Source organism: Monodelphis domestica, chromosome 3 (genome assembly GCF_027887165.1).
Source record: "Monodelphis domestica isolate mMonDom1 chromosome 3, mMonDom1.pri, whole genome shotgun sequence".
NCBI classification, from domain to species: Eukaryota; Metazoa; Chordata; class Mammalia; order Didelphimorphia; family Didelphidae; genus Monodelphis; species Monodelphis domestica.
The window spans coordinates 39629660-39635142 of NC_077229.1; the positions used below are offsets into that span (position 1 = coordinate 39629660).

The 5483-nt window shown below is 39.6% G+C and overlaps 1 pseudogene; it reads right to left on the reverse strand.

The window, feature by feature from the left end:
- Nucleotides 1–2062: 2062 nt before the first annotated feature.
- LOC100028020 (general transcription factor IIH subunit 1-like) lies at nt 2063–3721 on the reverse strand (annotated as a pseudogene).
- Nucleotides 3722–5483: the final 1762 nt, after the last annotated feature.

Consider the following 5483-nt stretch of genomic DNA (forward strand, 5'->3'; position numbering starts at 1 on the left):
CAAGCATTGGTGGTATAGACATTGTATAGCATTGGGTACATAACATCACTTGTTTTCCTAGTTTAGCATGAACAATAATGCACCTTGCTGTAAGGGACAGGAACTGAGCAGGAAAAAGGCAGAGGCTGCCTGGATCTTCTATCTCTGCTCTTGGCTGTCTGGAGTCAGTGAATGAGAAATAGTCAGACTTTAGACTGCACCAGGCAGTCTGGGGGTGATGGTCAGAGATTGACCAGAAGGGAGAAACTGAATTTCTTCATCATTCCCCCATTTTGATGCTCCTTAATACTTCAAAGTTCTCATCTTACTTCTTCTTACAATTATTTCTATCTATATCTGTGGAATATCAATTACCGATCATAAAAAAACCTCATGCGTCTAGAGCTATCACTTAATAAGTTCTCACTTTCCTCTACTAGTCAACTTTGCCTGTTTGGAAAATGGAAACTCACATCACAATTTGCATCCTGTGTTGATTGTAGGAATTTGTCACAAAAGAAAGGCAGGGAAAGAGAATTTCAACTATCTTTATAGTTCTTTCAAAGACACAGAATGAACATCTGACTACATGCACAGGTCAAAGCTATCACTGGCTCATGCTATAACTGTTTAACTCAGAGACCACTTGAATCCAGGTTCAGAAAAGGTACCATCTGCTTTGAGCCCCAGATTGCAATTTCAATCATTCATTCAATTCATTTCTCCTCTGAGTGCTCTTCAGGTTCACAATAATTATCAATAATGGTTCAATCATCAGATAGCCTGAAATCCAAGCTTACATTATTATCAGGTATGATTCCCATAAACCTTTTGTCTTAAATGACAAAAAATCATACTGCTGATAGTTGAGAGTGCTCCAATTTCATTCATTTTCCATAATTTCAAAAGAGTTTCCTGCTTCTTTGCTTAGTTACTTAAATGGCTTATAAAAATCAGATTTTTTTCTGTGTAAACACAGATGTGTTTACAAACACAAAACATGATTTGACAGTATGCATGTTTAAACAGTATGTATAAAATGGGTTTAATTTTTTTGGTAAAATTTTTAATACAAGACAGCTGTCTTAGATAAACAGTGAGTTGATCCTATCTGGAACAAAATAAGGCACAGATTTCAGATACAAGATCATATCTAAATTATTTTTGCATTCTCATATTTTCCACTCTATGTAATGATTATTGATTCACCTAAAATAGTTTTAACAGTCAGAGACTGGGAAAAAAACAACCTTGAAAAATTTTATTTCTCTTAAAAAGGTTAAAATAAGTAAATCATTCTCATGATTCTTTTCATTTGTAATATCTTTAAACTCTTAAACAGCAGTTTCTTTTCCAAAGCTTATGTCATCTTTAAAAAATCTCAGCAGGGCATATGTCTACTCAAACAAAAACATGCAGCCCCATTGTCTCTTGAAATAATTTTGCATGAAAAATTCAAGACTTTCTGCAATAATATTCTCATTTTGTCATTCCAGGACCCCAAACCACAAATAAAAGCTCAGTGCAATTCTATTGCTTCTCATTTCTGAGCAGAAGATACCTCTGACCACAACTGTCTCCTGATGGTTAGAATGACAACTTCTCTCTGCTTTATTTAAAATACTTTTTTTCCAACCTGTTTTAGAAAGTAGAAACAGAAACCAATAAAACATGAAGAGCCAGTGAATGAAAAAAAAAAACTAGACAACAACAACAAAAACCATTACATTTCTATCCTGTGCCATGTACTTAAAAAAAAAAAGACAAAAAAATTCAGATTTTATCAATTCACCTTTTTAAAAGTTCCTTTTCTATTTCTGAAAGCAGTTTTAATGCATATCAAAAGCAATTCCTGTGTACTTGCAGTAAGCAGTACCTTTTTAAAATCTCTATACTTCTTTCAATTCAGCTTGTTTGGGTTCTGCCTTAATTTACCTCAAGTTTGTGTAAATTCAGTAGCAACAGTACCCAAGTGCAGTGGCTGTGGATGTTTCTGCAGTATGATCTAAGTGATCTGCAAGATGCTCAGGGTGTGCTCCCAGAAGCATCCCATGGACAAAAGTCTCCAATGCCCTGGGATCCTTCACATCTTCTTCAGCAAGCACCTAGACTGCCAGGTGTGGAGTTTATTGTAGGCTGTCTGCAGCATCTCTTCTATATGACTTACCAAATTTGTGCTTAAATACTATCTCTGAATTTTTCTTGGAATGGGCAGAGCTTGATAGCTTGGAATCATTCCAAATTATTCTTCATCCTGACTACCTTTTCCTCTAGGAATGGTGTGTTAACTGGAAAACAGGACCAGAAATGCCTCAGCAGCTCTGCCACAGCCACATACAAGTGTTTGAGTTCTGACTGACTATCATTTGGCACCATCTGGTTTATGGCTTATTGTGGCCCTCCCTGCATAAGTGCTCCTTCAGGAGATAGGGCCATGATGGGACTACTTGCAGCACCACTTGAAAGAACCTGAGTTAGTCTGGGGGTATAAGTTTCCATCTCTTGCTTAATAGTCTGAAAACAATTGATAATATCCTGACTTGTTGCACATTGGAGAGACTGAATTGCTGTTGGACCATGATAATACCGATCTGACTTCTTTAGGCTTAGTGCAATAGTTTTGATGCTATTCTTTCCCCCCAAGTCTTCATATTCAATGGATTCCTGTAACTTCACCCTTTTGACTGGTGGCTGAAAGAAGTCTGAATCCTGACAGTTCCCATCTGTGCTGCTCTTCTCTCTGTTCTCATTTTGTACCTCTTCTTTCCTAAGACCTGCTGCCAGGACCATGGCATTGTGGTGGTTAAATCTCTTGATGATTGCTGCATTGTTATTCTCCTTCATGGATTTTGAAGATTTTGAAGTACATGGTCCAGGAGAAACTCCATAGCCCTCATCTAATGATTTATCCTCCAGGGCTGTCAACTCTAGTAGTGGGTTTTTCACTCCTAGAGATACCACTGTCTTTAAACCCTTTTCATCCATTTTGGCACATTCTGCAAAGAGGTGTTGTGACCCTATATTGAGCTGATCCCTATGAAAATAATGGGATTGAAAAAATCTTGCCCAGAACACTTTTTCTGTCATGTTATGTGGAACATTCTCTGCATGTTTCAGTTTTACTATTGGGTAGGTCCTACATATGGAGTCGATAATATCAGAGGTTAAATTATACCTTAGGCTATTACAGCCATCTGTCTGAGGGCAGACATCAGCCAGAAATGCTGAAGAAATGCCCACATCTTGCTTGTGATTGGATGCTGCAGGGCTATCCATAGTATCCGCCCTTAAACCACTAGCCCAGAATTCCTCAGCACTGATCACCTGACTCACCACCAAGTCTTTATAAAGCTGAAACAAAGTAGGATCCTCTTGCAGCATTCTATTTTTTCTTTTTCAGTTCTTTCTTGGCTTTCCTCTTGAATCTTGATAGCAACTCCTGAAGAAGATCTATCACAGCATCTCGCTCCTTGACAGCTGCACTGTCATTGGAGAAATGGAAGTTGGTTGTGTCTCCTGCATGGAGCACCAGCTGAAGCTGGATTTTTGCTTTTCATTCTGGACTGATTTTCTGGCATTTAATGTCTGCATACAAAAGGCTGATTGTAAATCTGTCTTTGCCTTCAGGTGCCCAAGCAATCCTTTCTGCCATGAGGCACAGGGCTCCATCCTGCTTCTTTTGGCAAATCTTTTTTACAATCAGTAAAACTTCTTCTGATGAAGTTGCCATGCTGACTATAAGATGTATGAAGCCCCAGGCTGAGCCCTTCAATCCTGGGTCAAGGACAATCCAGAGTCAACCAAAAAAAGTTAATTTTGTCTGAGTCAAAGGAGCCCTAGTGTAGCCAGCAGTGTTGGGGGGTCAGTTTGGTTAATTTCTGCCAATTATCCAAATACTTGGTCCATGATTTCTGGACATGTATTTGGCAGCTGTATCTTTAGAGAAACCTCTCCTGGGTTTGGGTCCCTTGGAAGGGACCCAAATTGCCAAAGGGTCTGAAAACCTCCAATCAAAGGGCCAAGAACTGAATTGAACAAAAGAGATGTGATTTTGGAGATGTCAACTTGGAAATCTAGAAATCCCCAGTGTATTTATTTGGAAGGTAGAAACCCCAGGTTTTGACCTTGTCACAGTGGAGTTTTCCCCCTGAGGGAAGGTCCTACAGCATCTGGTATTCCCAGGTGGTCTCCCCTCCAAGTACTAACCAGGCCCAACCCTGCTTAGCTTCTGAGATCAGACAGAATCACTCCTGTGACAAGTTCAAAACCTGGGATTTCTACCTACCAACTACATAAACTGGAGATTTCTAGATTTCCACGTTGACAGAGAAATTGAGAGACTGACTTCCCCAAGCTAGGCAGTGGAATGGAATCCTGACTGGACACAAAGAGCTCCTGTGCTGATACCTGCTGCCCAAGGTTGAAAATGGTGCCTGTTCAGGTAGGAGTCTTCAGATCCCACCACCTCCTCCAGATATGGTGATCTCAAACAAAGAAGACTAAGGATCAATAAGGAGAGATTTTGTTCAGGTGGGAAGAACTGCAGTTCCCAGTCTCCACAGAGTATAGGAGAGCAGGAGTCCACTCTGAGGTAGGAGCTTGTTTGAATACTCTACAACTGAGAGGTGTGAATAAGAGGGAGGGGCAATGGGGAGGAGTGGCTAACACCTGATGAGATCACAGGTTCCAAGGGTGATAACTTTCCTGAGATATCCCAAGACCTCTTCCAACCATGAAGCTAGAGAGATCAAGATAGTTCCTTCTGATAATTGCATTTACACTCTGCTGCCTAATTTCAGCACTCAGGCCTATTTCTCAAAACAAAGACTTCAAACTGTTAGTGTAGTTAACTTTTAAATAACAGAGAACTATCAAATAGTAAGAAAAACCAAGTCTTTAATCAGGATAGGGATAAGTTCAGTATTTAATTCTTTACTCAGAGTCTATAGCCACAACTTTTTTAGGGTATAAACCCTGGATTCTGGGGATGTTATCTCTGGGAGAGCCACCACACTAGATGATGACTCAGAAGAGCCATTAAATCTGGGAAGCTGAAATATTATTCTAGGTAAAACATAGGGATTAAGGATAAGAAGGACAGTTGATTGACTTGACAAAGGTAATAAAGGAAAATGAGGAGCTCCAGACAGGAATAACAATGAGGGGCTGATGTTTTACAATGGACACAAAAAGAGAAAGACCCAGCCAAGGCCTTGGTAGAGGACTTTGGCCTTAGGGGGAAGAGACCATTTTGACAAAAGGGATACTTGACATCATAAAAGCTATTGTTAGACTAAAATCAGTGAAGGGGGACTTTCCCTCAGGGAGGAACTCTCATGTGACAATGTCAAAACCTGGGGTTTCTACCTCCAAACTAAATAAACTGGGGATCATCAAATCCCTCCAAGCTACAAGTTCAAGGAATTCTAGATTCCATATTGACAGTGTTATAAGACCTTACTCTCGTCTGTATTATGAAAAAAAAATAATTAAACATAATGACT